The sequence below is a fragment of the Eurosta solidaginis genome, chromosome 4, assembly GCF_040869045.1.
Source record: "Eurosta solidaginis isolate ZX-2024a chromosome 4, ASM4086904v1, whole genome shotgun sequence".
NCBI lineage: Eukaryota > Metazoa > Arthropoda > Insecta > Diptera > Tephritidae > Eurosta > Eurosta solidaginis.
In genome coordinates, this window is record NC_090322.1 from 13,504,457 (window position 1) to 13,519,744 (window position 15,288).

Genomic DNA, 15,288 nt, shown 5'->3' on the forward strand with positions numbered 1-15,288 from the left:
AGCCCTGTCCACCGTTATGGCGATATCCCTAAATGGCGTCCATCTGTAGAACTATGGCCCACTCCCTCTTAAAATACTCTTGAATACCTTCCATTTGATACACATGTCATACAAACACATTCCAGGGTTACCCTAGGTTCATTTTACTACGAGGTGATTTTCCTTTATTTTGTCTCCATAGCTCTCAACTGAGTATGTAATGTTCGGTTGCACCCGAACTTAGCCTTCCTTACTTGTATTTCTTAATTTCAAACAAATTTGCAGCAATAATTAAACTTGTAAATTTTTTAAACAAAATAAGAAATGCCCAACGAAATTTCAATTGACAAAACAGCTGACTTCGAAAATTCGAAATTCCTATTCCCTAATTATTGTTCTAGGAGAAAAGAATTGGAGGAATTTTTCCGCGGGAATAAAAAAATCCGCGAGAACAAAATTCCGTGGAATATTTAGAATTGGGCTGATAATTTTTTGATAATCATTGCTTTTTGATCATCCCTCGTATACGGAGATGTTGTTAGGGTGATACGAAATTTTCATATTTAGACGAAATATAAGCTAGCACATCCCTGATATGTAATAAGCTTAGTCATTTTTTTTATTATATTACCGCTCTTAATCTTCGAATGCTCTACCTCACTCTCTTCTCAAAGCTTTGGTCTTTCTCTTCAAGACTTTACGATCTGAACTTGAGAATCATAAGCATACGATATTTATTTTCCATTTAACAAGTACGTGTGCATGTGTATTAACAAGTGCTGAATGTTGCTGCTGTACAGGTAGGAGCGTAGCCAACCTTCGACCAAGAGAGGGGACTCTTTATTCGAAGCAAATGTCATTTGTGAGCTTCTCTTCCAATTTGTACTGGGCTCCGTTTAATTTTCGCTACAAATTGGTGGGACATGAGGTCCAATGTATCAACGACGGCAGATAGTTTTTGCTGGTTAAGCGCCAATTAATGATGATGATGTAACGTATGGATGTCTGCGTGAAACATACACAGGTCCATAAATCTTTCGAACAACTTTTCGCTCGAGTACACCCAGAGCCGCCTCATCTGATGTTGTCACCAACTAGGCCATACAGCTGGACGAGTGCAATAAAAGACTTGTAGACTTTGATTTTCGTTTGGAAAGAAAGGATTTTAGGAGACGTCGTCGTTTGAGGCGTTCTCCAAAGTTTGCTAAGGTATAGTGCGTTCGATACATGTATTGTATTTGTGCGCTGCGCTTGCCAGGAAAATGTACCAGCTATAAGAAGTGGTATGACTATCAGACCGGAAAATGCATGTAGGTTAGGTCCTAGAAAACTTCTTGTAAGAGAACAAAACTTTTTTACACCATTAATTCCGGTTCTTGATAGGCCTTTTCAGTTTGATCATCGAACAAATTCCATTTTGGTCACAACCAGTGCATGTGAGCTTTTTGTGAATCGCCAGCATAACCCAACTTGACTTAATGTGAATAGCATTCCCAGTGCGCTTTTGTTGAACTAGGCATATTATTTAAGAAGTAGAGAGTGGGCACTGACACCTCTTCTATCCCCCTCGAGCTTTTTAACTACGCCTATACCTACAGCGCTCTTTTGTGAGACGTGTATATTTACTTACATATGCATGTGTATGTTTGTGGTGTTGTCGCTTCTGTGCGAAAGGCCGGTGAATCGAATGGGTGGAGAATTAGTGCGTTTTTGCATTTCGAATGAGGTGGTGGCGATAATTTCGCAGCCCGGCGATCATTCTTGAAAAAAAAAAGAGAATAGCTATTCAAATGTATATGTATGTATGTGAGTGTCGCTATGTGAGAAAGTGAAAAAAAAAAAATAATAAATTAAAAATTTGTTTAACAAAGTTGAGACAGACAATGAAGGAATAATGATAATAAAAAATAATGAAATAAATAAATAAAATAGCAACAAAATAAGTGGAGATATTTAATAAACAGTGAAAAAAAAAAACAGAAAAACGAGTGTTGTGAAAATTAAATAAAATAGTTCATTCATATATGAAATTGTATACATATACATACATACCGTAATACATATGTGGATATACGTTTGTATATATGTACATATATGCTTAAATAAACCGCAGGTAAATACATATGTATATGCTTACATATCTTCTTCGTACATGCACTTATTTAGTATATATGTATACGCATACATAAATACATATATACTTACTAAAAGTCCAAGTGGTATAACAGTTTTTTTGTTTTTGTAAATTTAGTATTTATTTACTTTTTGTTGTACATATACATATGTACATGTGTATATAGCATACTATATTGCATGCATTTTACATCGCTGCGATTTTGCACAAGTTCATATTACGCCTGGAGAATTTTTATATGTATGCACAGTAGACCGTTTAAAAAAAATTATGTATTTTCTTCATCCCAATAGCTTCAACCGTGTTTCGTGCAGTGTTGCCATAAGTAAAGATTCCTTTCTGAAAAACTTATTTTTTTAGATTTCTTATAAAAAAAAAAATACTTGGCGCGATTCACCTTCGAGGAGGTTTAGGCCGAGCGTATTTTTCAATTTTATTTTTAATTTTTACCAAAATTGGCGGGACCTACATGTTTTATGCCGACTCCGACCGGCAGCTGAAACGCAGATACATTTTCACATAGAAGGTTTACATGGTAGAAATACATTTGAAGTGTTTGCCAAACCACTGCCGTGGGGCGACCTCGCTATGAAAATTTTTTTGCTAATTGAAGAAATTTTTTCCAAATTTTCGATGTGGGTTTGACCGGAAATTGAAAACATCACCTTTAGTGTGCTAGGTGGGGCACGCTACCATCACAAGACGGCGGCCACTTTATAATAAAGATTCCTTAGGTTTCCAAAATAAGGAGGGCACAAAGTTTTTAAAATTGTAATTTCTACATGTAAGCTATGTTAGTGGTTCCCACGTTGGGCGCCTCTTTTATATCGTAGTCCGTATTTTAAATTTCAATTTGTATCAATGATAACATGGATTTTCTAAAGGATATTAAATCATCCTCCAGTGCAGTTATTTCCTTTACTGCTGTTGTCTGCACCGAATATAGGAGACATTCTTAATTTTAATATTAAATGACTACCTCCGAACTGGCGCAAATCAGATGCAGAGCGGTACAGCTGGCAGCCATCGTTATGTCAACAATACTTAGCTGTGAGCAATATGTATTTAAATTTATCAATCAAAGGCAGCAACTACTTCAGAACCATCTACACCTGAACCAGTTAAGAACGCGTTCAAAAGATCTGCAAAGAGGCAATTTTTTCGTAGGAAATCACAATGTTTTAAAGTGTCAGATGATAGCACTGCGAGGATACAGAATTAGAACCAGTACTGTCCTTTAATGCAGTAGGTCTGCGCTAGTTCGGAACAGGTGCGATTCGCTGCAGGGTTTATTAGTAAAACTTGTCAGAAAACGTTGCTATCGAATACTTTAATGGCCATAACATATTGACTAGGCATCTTCTTATGAGCTATCTACCCGTCCAAAGTAGAAGCTGCTTGCTTTCGCTGTTAACTCGTTTTTTTTGCACTGCATTTTTTGAGACCAAAAAGATTTGCAGTGAACTTAAAATCAGACATGGCGGCATGTGAGGAACTTATTTCCGTATCGTCATAAGCTGTTTAGAAGAGATGCTGCATGCTGATTCTCTTATAGTTGAAGAGTTTTGCTTGTTTCAGATCGCAATGTGACACTCGTTCACAGGTGTGGGTGACATTTTTGGGCGCAACTACGTTTTCGCCTTTCTTCGCATTGCTTACGCCGTAATGCATAATTATTTCCATTTCGGCCTCGAATTATTCTCTTGGAAATGCCCCTAAAACGGTTGTCATTATCTTTGAGGAAGCCCATCCCACAAACCCAGTACAAGATAATAGTTGAGCAGGGAAGAAAAAAATAAATTTGTACTTTTTGAAATAGTCTAATGTATTCACATAGATATTTATGTACGTAAAAACTTCTATATGAATACGTAGTAAAAGACATCTCTTCAGGAAATTAATTGAATTTAATGGGCGAAGAATGAATCGGATTGTCGTTAACGTTGCGATAACAAGAACAATAACAAAAACAACTCAAAAACACACAGCAAAAGATAGGACAATGACAAAAAAGCAATACTTATAAACAACAACAATAGACTTACAAAAATTACTGAAAACACTTATGTTAATCAAATGAAATTCATATATACAAATGTGTAAGCTTTAAATATTTAATGTATACATATATAAAATATTTAATAATACATACATACAAATGATCAGCATATATACATATGTATGTATGTATAATAGGCTGTTTCATTTTTAGGGGATATTTTTTTTCTATTTTGTCTTAATTTAACTAAAATTCAAAAAATTTGGACACGGCTATTGCAGGGTATGTAAAGCGCTGCAAAAAAATGCCGTGGAGAAAGTGGCGTACGGCGAATGGGTTTTAAGACATACATATGTACCTACAGGCAGAAAAACCTAACTACTAAAAGTTAGGTACCGCTTTCTGAGATAATTTTCTGTGAGCTATCTGTCAAAAAAGCAGCAACATATTTTAAGCACCAGCTTAATTCCGATTATACATCTCAAATATTTTAATAAATTAAATTTCTTTGTTATATGTACCTACCTGCTCAAAATAATAGTTACACAGTAGTCCTTCAATTTCAAAACAAGAAAAATTCATTTTATGTATATGGGTTCGGAATAGCTAAAATGTGTACTATAAAAACGCTTTTTATTGATTATTTTTTAAGCTTTTTATTACGCACGAAAAATTATATTTATTTTTTGAAAAGTAATACTCTAGTTTCTGAAAAGAAAATATTTTTCGATCGAAATAAAGGACTTCCAAAATAAAAATTTTATCTCGCTCAAAAATTTCACCAAAAATATATCGGTCCGGCCGAAATCGTTGTTGTTTATCTGGTTCCGGCTATTACGACCTCCAAAATAAAAATTTTATCTGGCTCACAAATTTCACCAAAAATATATCGGTCCGGCCGAAATCGTTGTTGTTTATCTGGTTCCGGCTATTACGACGAGTGCTAGTAGTTGAGTTCCAATGAACACTGATCCAGATCCGAATAAACATTTTACATGCAATTGCAACAACTTTGTGATCCTTTTATTGATCTGAATTACATTCTGATCGACAGGGTGGCTCTGTTGATTTCGTTTTTTGTAGTATATTTTTGACAGCTCATCCTTACTTAGAAGCACTTACAGACATATGCACTAGGTTGTTCTGAGATAGGACGTTTTTCCACTTAGCAGTCGAAATGTAAAACTTTCAGCTGGTCTCAAACTTTTCACCGTATATAAACATATAAATGCCTAATACAATAATATGTGTCATAATTAACATAACATGGTATAGTCACCTTTATGTTGTTCTCCTCGCTGCTCGGTTAAATACTTGCGCATAAATTTTAAATCATTCATTGGTTTAAGCAATACATATTTAAAATTTTTTTGTACATTCTAAATTCTTGTCAAACGAGGCTTAAATTAAAAAAAAAATCATCAGTTTATACTTTTTTCGAAACGGTCTAATGTACCTACATACATACCGTATATACATTTATACTTGTATTAACTTAAATCTATAAAAAAAAGATAGCTATCGTACAAAAGTCCAACGGCAGCGGGTGTTGTTGCTCTGTTCAACAAAATCTCGCAAGATATCAATTGCGAGAGTCACAATAAAGAGAATGAACTTTTTGTGAGAATTTGAGTGTGTGTGCTCGTGAGCTGGTGGGTTTTTGGACATAAACAACTACGGCGTTTGTGAGAGATCGCCGCCACCTTATCAATGAATTATGAATAACAAGTGTTGTGCTAACAAAAAAAGAATAAAAAAGATAATTAAATAAATAAGAAAATATAGACAAAAAAAACAAATATAAAAAAAAAAAGTATTAATACATGTGAAATGCATACATACAAAATCAAAAAAAAAAAAATATGTTGACTGAATCAAGCTAAACTCCGACTTAGGTTTTCACATTCATCCCAACTGCGCTGATAGAAGGGCCCACCGCACCCTCAACATATTCACCTGGAGAACCCATAGAAGTCAGAAGCGTCTGCCCAACAAGAGGAGACCCAGACCATAGCACTAAGTAAGCACAGTCCAATGGTGGAAAGTTGCGAAAAATGCTCCCTCTCAATAAAGGCAAGATTATAACTTTAGCTACAGCTTTGCCTGGAGAGGTGGTGTGGTAGGGATAGAGAGGGTAGCCACTCTAAAATTAACGATCCCAGGAAAGCACTAGGAGTGTGTTAAAAAGACATACAATTTTAATTACAACCAAGAATACCACATCGTTCATTGAGTCGGCCAATTTAGCGGGCATTACTTATTTGGTCTGGGCATGGTCTAGATTCCGGGAAAGTGAGCCGACCCTTCGCCCGTCATACGCGGTGCCGAATGCCATAAAAGGCGAATTGAAGTTGTTTACCGTACCAATAAACGTTCAGCATGCTTTCGCTCAACCTTACGTTACCTTATACTAACAATGAAGAACATTGATGTAATTATGTACGCTAAATAACAATATAGTTCGACATATCGTGCATATCAGTCAGTCGACCTTAAGAACCCGGTGTGCAACCTTTTGAACATCTATCGATACCAGCTGGTTAAGGTGTTTAGAATATTTTCCGCGGTAGGGAATCCTGTCGTAAGAGGCGACTAAATACAAACGTGTCGGATTCAATCCAACATAAGACTGCCCATATTCTCAACACCAACGACGTTACGAACTCCTCTGAGGTCATGATCACTCACGTACTTCTGTTAGTTCAGAAGGAATTCTTTCATTTTCATGAACTCTAGTAACCACTGCTCTATAGCAGCTGTTCATCACAAATTTGCATAGATAAATTACTTTGTATGCATATCCATATGAATGTGAATGATGTACGCATTAGGGTGATCCATAGATGTTTCTTTCTTAATAATGATACAGAACTGTTGCATAAACTAACGATGCGCTGGAAAGAAAAACTAAATATTCCATTCTAATTCTGCATATTCCGATCGAATAAGTCCAGGTCACCATAAACATGTTAAAGCTCAAATGAATTAGTCGGAAGTTTGTGTTACATTTGCAAATTAGTATTGCTAGTTCTGGTATTATATTCTCATCTCTATTATGCTTCATCTGGTGCGTTAAGTGCTCCAGAGTAATTGTATTTTGTCCATTAGTCAGATTCGGACTTAGTTTCACCAGCAAATGCTATGGCTTACGGATATTGGAGATCCTATACCAATGAAGCTCTTGGGCAGCTAGCCGTACTATTCAAAAGTTATACGCTGCACATTTCCGAATCATCCTAATGTGAATGCAACGAATGATTTATAATTTAAATTAAATGACCGGATGCTTTTTGTTCGTGCTTTTTTTTTTAAGGGACAGTTCTATATAATTCGAATTTGTTATTTCGTTTGCGTTTCATTCCAATGTATGGAAGTCCTGTCTATGAAATCCCTTGGGAGTTTCAGTCACCTGGCGCTTGTTTTCGGCCTGTCTCTATCCATTTTCGTCATCCCTGAATGAAAAATGTCAAAAACAAAACAGTACTCGTAGCCCTAGACTTATCAAAAGCCTTTGGCAGCACTTTACTGCAAGACTTGGAACGGGCTACTCTTCCACCTAGTCACAGGATTTGGTTTCTCATTATATATAGCTGGGTAGTTCAAGGATAGGATAAGTAAGAGTAACTGTGTTCCGCATTGGTAAGTCGTCTTCTTTGCTTCGGTTTTTGATTAAAAATGCCCTAATCAGCCAGTTGAATTGAGAAACTGACGAGAGGTGTATTACGCTCTTGGCTTGGAATTACTTGTCAAAAAAACCAAAAAAAAAAGTAGTTCCGGACCGAATTGCTGCTGGTCAACCCGAAGATTGTAATGAAATGGTCAAAGGTTTGGGGGATTAATGCCAACTGAAGTAAAGCTTATTTCATACATAGTTCAGGATATTTTGATCCCATTCTGGAATGAAATTGTTTTGGAAGCCTAATATAAAAGCGTTGCATTGCTGCTACGGTCCCATCGACAACTGCTGTGGCTATTCGTAAGTATTTTGGGAACATAGGATCTATTGACTAGGCTTTTAATCAAGCTCCATTGAATAAGGCCAGCATTTTAATAAAGCGAAAAAGCAAGTGGTCAATGGAAGTTGGATGATTTACGATATTCCACTCGTGGCAGATCTGACAGGGCATTGTCTGATCGAGAACTTTTAAGAACTTATATAGATGACAAAGTAAATCATGTCTTCACTCAGAGAGCCCACCCTTGGTTCGATGAGTACAAAGAGCCTCAGCGCGGGCTTATGTGAATCCAATGTAATTAAAAGCTCGTCTTGTTTTATGTAGTGTGGAGAACAGCCGAACATCTAGTACATTTCCCTTTTGCGGACCATAAACTTTGGCATAACCTAACGACCGCCAACAATAACTGCATCTTGAAATCTCGCTTGTCTTTTGTGGGCGCTTTAAACTTTGTTTTCTTTCACAGGTCATACTGTATATCATAGACGCGATTTGTTTGCAACAAATGCAATTGATAAAAATATATAATTAAAAACAAGTAAGGAAGGCTAAGTTCGGGTGTAACCGAACATTACATACTCAGTTGAGAGCTATGGAGACAAAATAAGGAAAATCACCATGTAGGAAAATGAACCTAGGGTAACCCTGGAATGTGGTTGTATGACATGTGTATCAAATGGAAGGTATTAAAGAGTATTTTAAGAGAGAGTAGGCCATAGTTCTATGGATGGATGCCATTTAGGGATATCGCCATAAAGGTGGACCAGGGCTGAATCTAGAATTTGTTTGTACGATATGGGTATCAAATGAAAGGTGTTACTGAGCATTTTAAGAGGGAGTGGGCCTTTGGTCTATCGGTGGACGTCTTTTCGAGATATCGCCATTAAGGTGGACCAGGCGTGACTCTAGAATGTGTTTGTACGATATGGGTATCAAATGAAAGGTGGTAATGAGTATTTTAAAAGGGAATGGGCTTTAGTTCTTATGTGAACGCCTTTTCGAGAAATCGCCATAAAGGTGGACCAGGGGTGACTCTAGAATATGTTTGTACGATATGGGTATCAAATGAAAGCTGTTAATGAGTATTTTGAAAAGGAGTGATCCTTAGTTCCATAGGTGGACGACGTTTCGAGATATCGCCATAAAGGTGGACCAGGGGTGTCTCTAGAATGTGTTTGTACGATATGGGAATCAAATGAAAGGTGTTACTGAGCATTTTAAGAGGGAGTGGGCATTAGTTCTATAGGTGGACGCCTTTTCGAGATATCGCCATTAGGGTGGGCCAGGGGTGACTCTAGAATGTTTGTACGATATGGGTATCAAACGAAAAGTGTTACTGAGCATTTTAAGAGGGAGTGGGCATTAGGTCTATAGGTGGACGCCTTTTCGAAATGCCGCCATTAGGGTGGGCCAGGGGTGACTCTAGAATGTGTTTGTATGATATGGATATCAAATGAAAGATGGTAATGAGTATTTTAAAAGGGAGTAATCCTTAGTTCTATAGGTGGACGCCTTTTCGAGATATCGCCATAAAGGTGGACCAAGGGTGACTCTAGAATGTTTGTACGATATGGGTATCAAACGAAAGATGTTACTGAGCATTTTAAGAGGGAGTGGGCATGAAGTCTATAGGTGGACGCCTTTTCGAGATATCGTCATTAGGGTGGGCCAGGGGTGACTCTAGAATGTGTTTGTACGATATGGGTATCAAACGAAAGATGTTACTGAGCAATTTAAGAGGGAGTGGGCATTAGGTCTGTAGGTGGACGCCTTTTCGAGATATCGCCATTAGGGTGGGCCAGGGGTGGCTCTAGAATGTTTGTACGATATGGGGCATTTTAAGAGGGAGTGGGCATTAGGTCTATAGGTTGACGCCTTTTCGAGATATCGCCATTAGGGTGGGCCAGGGGTGACTCTAGAATGTGTTTGTACGATATGGGTATCAAATGAAAGGTGGTAATGAGTATTTTAAAAGGGAGTAATCCTTAGTTCTATAGGTGGACGCCTTTTCGAGATATCGCCACAAAGGTGGACCAAGGGTGACTCTAGAATGTTTGTACGATATGGGTATCAAACGAAAGGTGTTACTGAGCATTTTAAGAGGGAGTGGGCATTAGGTCTATAGGTGGACGCCTTTTCGAGATATCGCCATTAGGGTGGGCCAGGGGTGACTCTGGAATGTTTGTACGATATGGGGCATTTTAAGAGGGAGGGGGCATTAGGTCTATAGGTGGACGCCTTTTCGAGATATCGGCATTAGGGTGGGCCAGGGGTGACTCTAGAATGTGTTTGTACGATATGGATATCAAATTAAAGATATTATTGAGGGTTTTAAAAGCGAGTGGCCCTTAGATGTATATGTGAAGGCGTTCTCGCGATATCGACCAAAATGTGGACCAGGTGATCCAGAAAATCATCTGTCGGGTACTGCTAATTTATTTATATATGCAATACCACTAACAGTATTCCTGCCAAGATTCCAAGGGCTGTTGATTTCGACTTGTAGAACTTTTTCATTTTCTTCTACTTAATATGGTAGGTGTCACACCCATTTTACAAAGTTTTTTCCAAAGTTATATTTTGCGTCAATAAACCAATCCAGTTACCATGTTTCATTCCTTTTTTCGTATTTGGTATAGAATTATAGCATTTTTTTCATTTTTCGTAATTTTCGATATCGATAAAGTGGGCGTAGTTATGGTCGGATTTCGGCCATTTTTTATACCAAGATAAAGTGAGTTCAGATAAGTACGTGGGCTAAGTTTAGTAAAGATATATCAGTTTTTGCTCAAGTTATTGTGTTAACGGCCGAGCGGAAGGACAGACGGTGGACGGTGTTTAAAAACTGGGCGTGGCTTCCACCGATTTCGCCCATTTTCACAGAGAACAGTTACCGTCATAGAATCTCTGCTCCTACCAAATTTGAGAAGGATTGGTAAATTTTTGTTCGACTTATGGCATTAAAAGTATTCTAGACAAACTAAATGAAATTGGGCGGAGCCACGCCAATTTTGAAATTTTCTTTTATTTTTGTATTTTGTTGCATCATATCATTACTGGAGTTGAATTTTGACTTAATTTACTTATATACAGTAAAGATATTAAATTTTTTGTTAAAATTTGAATTAAAAAAATTTTTTTTTCATTCAATATTGCTAATTTTTATTTAGCACATATATAGTAATAGTAGTAACGTTCCTGCCAAATTTCATCATGATATCTTCAACGACTGCCAAATTACAGCTTGCAAAACTTTTAAATTACCTTCTTGTAAAAGTGGGCGGTGCCACGCCCATTGTCCAAAATCGTACTAATTTTCTATTCTGCGTCATAACGTCAACCCATCTACCAAGTTTCATCGCTTTAACCGCCTTTGGAAATGAATTATCGCATTTTTTCGGTTTTTCGAAATTTTCGATATCGAAAAAGTGGGCGTGGTTATAGTCCGATATCGTTCATTTTAAATAGCGATCTGGGATGAGTGCCCAGGAATCTACATACCAAATTTCATCAAGATACCTCAAAATTTACTCAAGTTATCGTGTTAACGGACAGACGGACGGACGGACGGACGGACGGACATGGTTCAATCAAATTTTTTTTCGATACTGATGATTTTGATATATGGAAATTTATATCTATCTCGATTCCTTTATACCTGTACAACCAACCGTTATCCAATCAAAGTTAATATACTCTGTGAGCTCTGCTCAACTGAGTATAAAAACACATACGCATACAAACATATAATTAAAAAAAAATATATAGCTTTGCGTAGATATTTTATTGGTAATTCAATGTTGTTTATTGCTCCAGAATTAAGAGATTAATGACCACGACCAGTAAATAAGACATGATCGGTATATAGTACGAACGTACATGTTATACGCATTAGAGCGAAACAATTTTTTTTTTTTCAAAAAATTATTGAATTTCAGTAAAAAATTCATTTTTTCTAGAATTAAAAAAAATAAATAAAATTACAACTAAATGAAATCAAACTTTTCGTTTTAATGCTTTACAAATTTTGATGGTTAAATTTTTTTATTTTCTTAGAACTTAGTACTTCCAAACTTTTACCAGAGCAAATTAAAAAAAAAATTTACTTATAGCAATTCAATCGTAAAATGCTTTGTTTGTTTAAAATTCAGAATTTTTAATTTATTTTTAAGTGTCTAAAATAAATTTTAAATTTTTAATTATAAATTATTTTTACAGATAAAAGTTTTATGCTTCTCTAAAGTGTTATGTTAAAAAAAAGCTTTTTCTAGAATAAAAAAAAACTGTTAATAAAAACAAAAAATTAAATTTTTTTCGGTACACACATATGTACGACTGTTAAGTTTTTAATTTTTTTTTTAAAATTAAAAAAAAATAATAATCCGCACAAACGAAATTTCTTTTTAAAGTCAATAATTTTAGAATTTTGAAGCTCAAGGCCTATAAGAATAATTTTTATAACAGCTATTGTTTTTTTAATTTTTCTATAATTATCGGAGCAGCTATGGCAGTTGGTCTGAAAAATATTTCTATCTTCTATCTATATCTATAAAAATGAAATGATGTTCGTTCCTGTCCATGTTTTGGGGCCGATACGAGGCCAGTTTTATTCGTTCTTTTTTCATATTATAGGGACCAAATAGGGGAAGGTTTTGAGCAAAAAAAATTTTTTTTTTAATTTCTAGGGCCTTGAGATATTGGTCAAAACGTGGACCCGGATAACCCTACGATGGGTTTGTATAATATGGGTATCAAATGGAAGCTTCTGATGAGTACTTTAATATGGGGTACTTTTCGTACTCCTAGGTGACTAGGGTCTCGAGATATAGGCCAAAGTGTGGACCCGGGTACCTCACGAATGTGTTTATACAATATGGATATCAAAGCTGTTGATGAGTTCTTTAGCAGACGGTAATTTTCATACATCTGGGTGACTCGGGTCTCGAGATATTGCCCAAAACGTGGATCAGAATAACCCTAGGATGTGTTTTTACATTATGGGTATCAAATGGAAGCTGTTAATGCGTATTTCAATATGGGTATCAAAAGGAAGCTGTGCTGATGAGTGGTAATTTTTCCCTGGGTGACGAGCATCTCGAGATCATTTGATGTGTACAACATTTTTTGAATAAATATGCGAATTTTTCGATTTGTGTCGTGCTTCTAAGTTGCCTAACAATTTCTGCACTTTTGCACGGTCTAAAGAGGCATTTATACAGAGTGTATTTCCGAATATAGTTCAACATTACAAAAACTATGATTGGCTAAGCGAAAGAGCAATTTTAGCTGGGAAAATGATATAAATGCAGTTATTCTGGATCAAATACCTGGTGACATAGTTGCATATAAGTCAATGGACACTATTACTGATCAAGATGATGTCGTAAATTATCCAACTGAATTCTTAAACTTACTCGATTTGCCAGGCCTACCACCTCATAATTTACGATTAAAAAATGGAGCACCGATTATTATGCTGCGCAACATTAATGTGCCACGACTTTGCAACGGTACCAGAATCGCTCTGAAGAAACATTTTGATACCCAGAACTCCACTGATTCCGACGTATTTACCATTCGATTTCAAACGTTTGCAGTTCCCTATACGCCTTGCCTTCGCTATGACAATTAATACGGCGCAAGGACAGTCGCTACAAATGTGCGGTATTAATTTAGAATACCCAATTGTTTCTCATGGACAATTGTATGTAGCTTGCTCACGAGGTTTGCCTACATCGTCATTATTCATTTACGCGAAAGACGGAAAACCCAAAAACGTTGTCTACCAAAAAGTGTTACAATAAAGTTCGAATGAAATTGTATCAAAGAATTTGCTTTGTTTCGTATTAATTTTATTCTCTTTCAGCAAATCATTGAATTTATCGCCTAGCGAAGCGGGCGAGGGTACGCTAGTTTCAAAATAAAAAATAATTTTTCAATTATAAAAAAATTAAAGGAAACAATAATTGTCATACAAATTATTGTTATAGCCTTTGAGCTCGAATCGAGCCTGGAATCCTTTATCAATAGGCAGACAAAAAAAAAAAAAAACACGGCGGCCGCCGTGGTGTGATAGTAGCGTGCTCCGCCATCCACACTGAAGTACCTGGGTTCACGTCCCAGGCAAAGCAACATCAAAATTTTAGAAACAAATTTTTTCAATTAGAAGAAAATTCGTCTAAGCGGGGTCGCCCCTCGGCAGTGCTTGGCAAGCACTCCAAGTGTATTTCTGCCATGACAAGCTGTCAGTGAAAACTCATCTGCCTTGCAGATGCGGTTCGGAGTCGCATAAAACAAGTAGGTCCCGTCCCGCAAATTTGTAGGAAACATCAAAATGGGCACGACGCAAATTGGAAGAGAAGCTCGGCCTAAAATCTCTTCGGAGGTTATCGCGCCTTTCATTAATTAATTAAATAATTTTTAAGATGTGCGTTGAAAATTAATAAACAAAAATTTTTATTACTTACATTTTTTTTCTTAACATGTTTATTTTTTATTTTTAAAGTCAGATTGCCACTTAAAAATGTAAAAAAATCTGGGCGTTGAAAATTAATACACAAAACAATAATACATTTTTTTGAATTCTGGGAAATTCCTGATAATTATACATCTTCTGCTAACGTTCCCATTGCAAAATGGTCTTTATTAGACAACTTTGGGAGTAGTACTTCACAATTATACTTCACCAGTACTGTGCTTAAATCAAACTGATTAGTTATTCCTCAGCTTGCGCTGCTTTTATACTCCCTGTTGCCTCGTTCGCATATTTCTCCTAAGGTCTAGACCATGATACAAAAAATGGAGGTAGTTCCATTTAGTGTGACGTTAGCCACTTGACTTTTGCGGGGACAATGACAATTTCACCAAAAACAAGCTACCAGATTGAAAAATATTACGAATTTTTCTAATTTTGATGGATTTCATATTAACGAATACGACTAAATTACGTCCATAGTTATTTTAAATAAAAAAAATTAGCTCCATGTATTGGAAATATTTTAGTACGAAATATCAGCCTAGAAAAGAAAGTTTTTAATAAGTTTTTCGAGCTCCCGAAAATTGTTTTAGTGGAAAAAAACATGGATCGAAGTATGCAAAGAAAGGGAATATAGCCTTCTTAAGTGTCCGTACGTTTGCTCAGAACATTTTGCCAAAACATACACGTTTGTCAATTGCTTGCTCAAAGGGGGTCAGTAGTATGTAAATGGGGGTTCTAACTC

At 36.3% G+C, this 15,288-nt stretch overlaps 1 protein-coding gene across 1 annotated transcript in view; it reads left to right on the forward strand.

The window, feature by feature from the left end:
* Nucleotides 1-1,683: 1,683 nt before the first annotated feature.
* Nucleotides 1,684-15,288, forward strand: part of Pde9 (phosphodiesterase 9) — a 341,755-nt gene continuing 328,150 nt past the window's right edge. The window contains exon 1 of the mRNA XM_067780228.1: nucleotides 1,684-2,092. The gene's annotated coding sequence lies outside the window, so the exon portion shown is untranslated. The remainder of the gene's footprint in view (nucleotides 2,093-15,288) is intronic.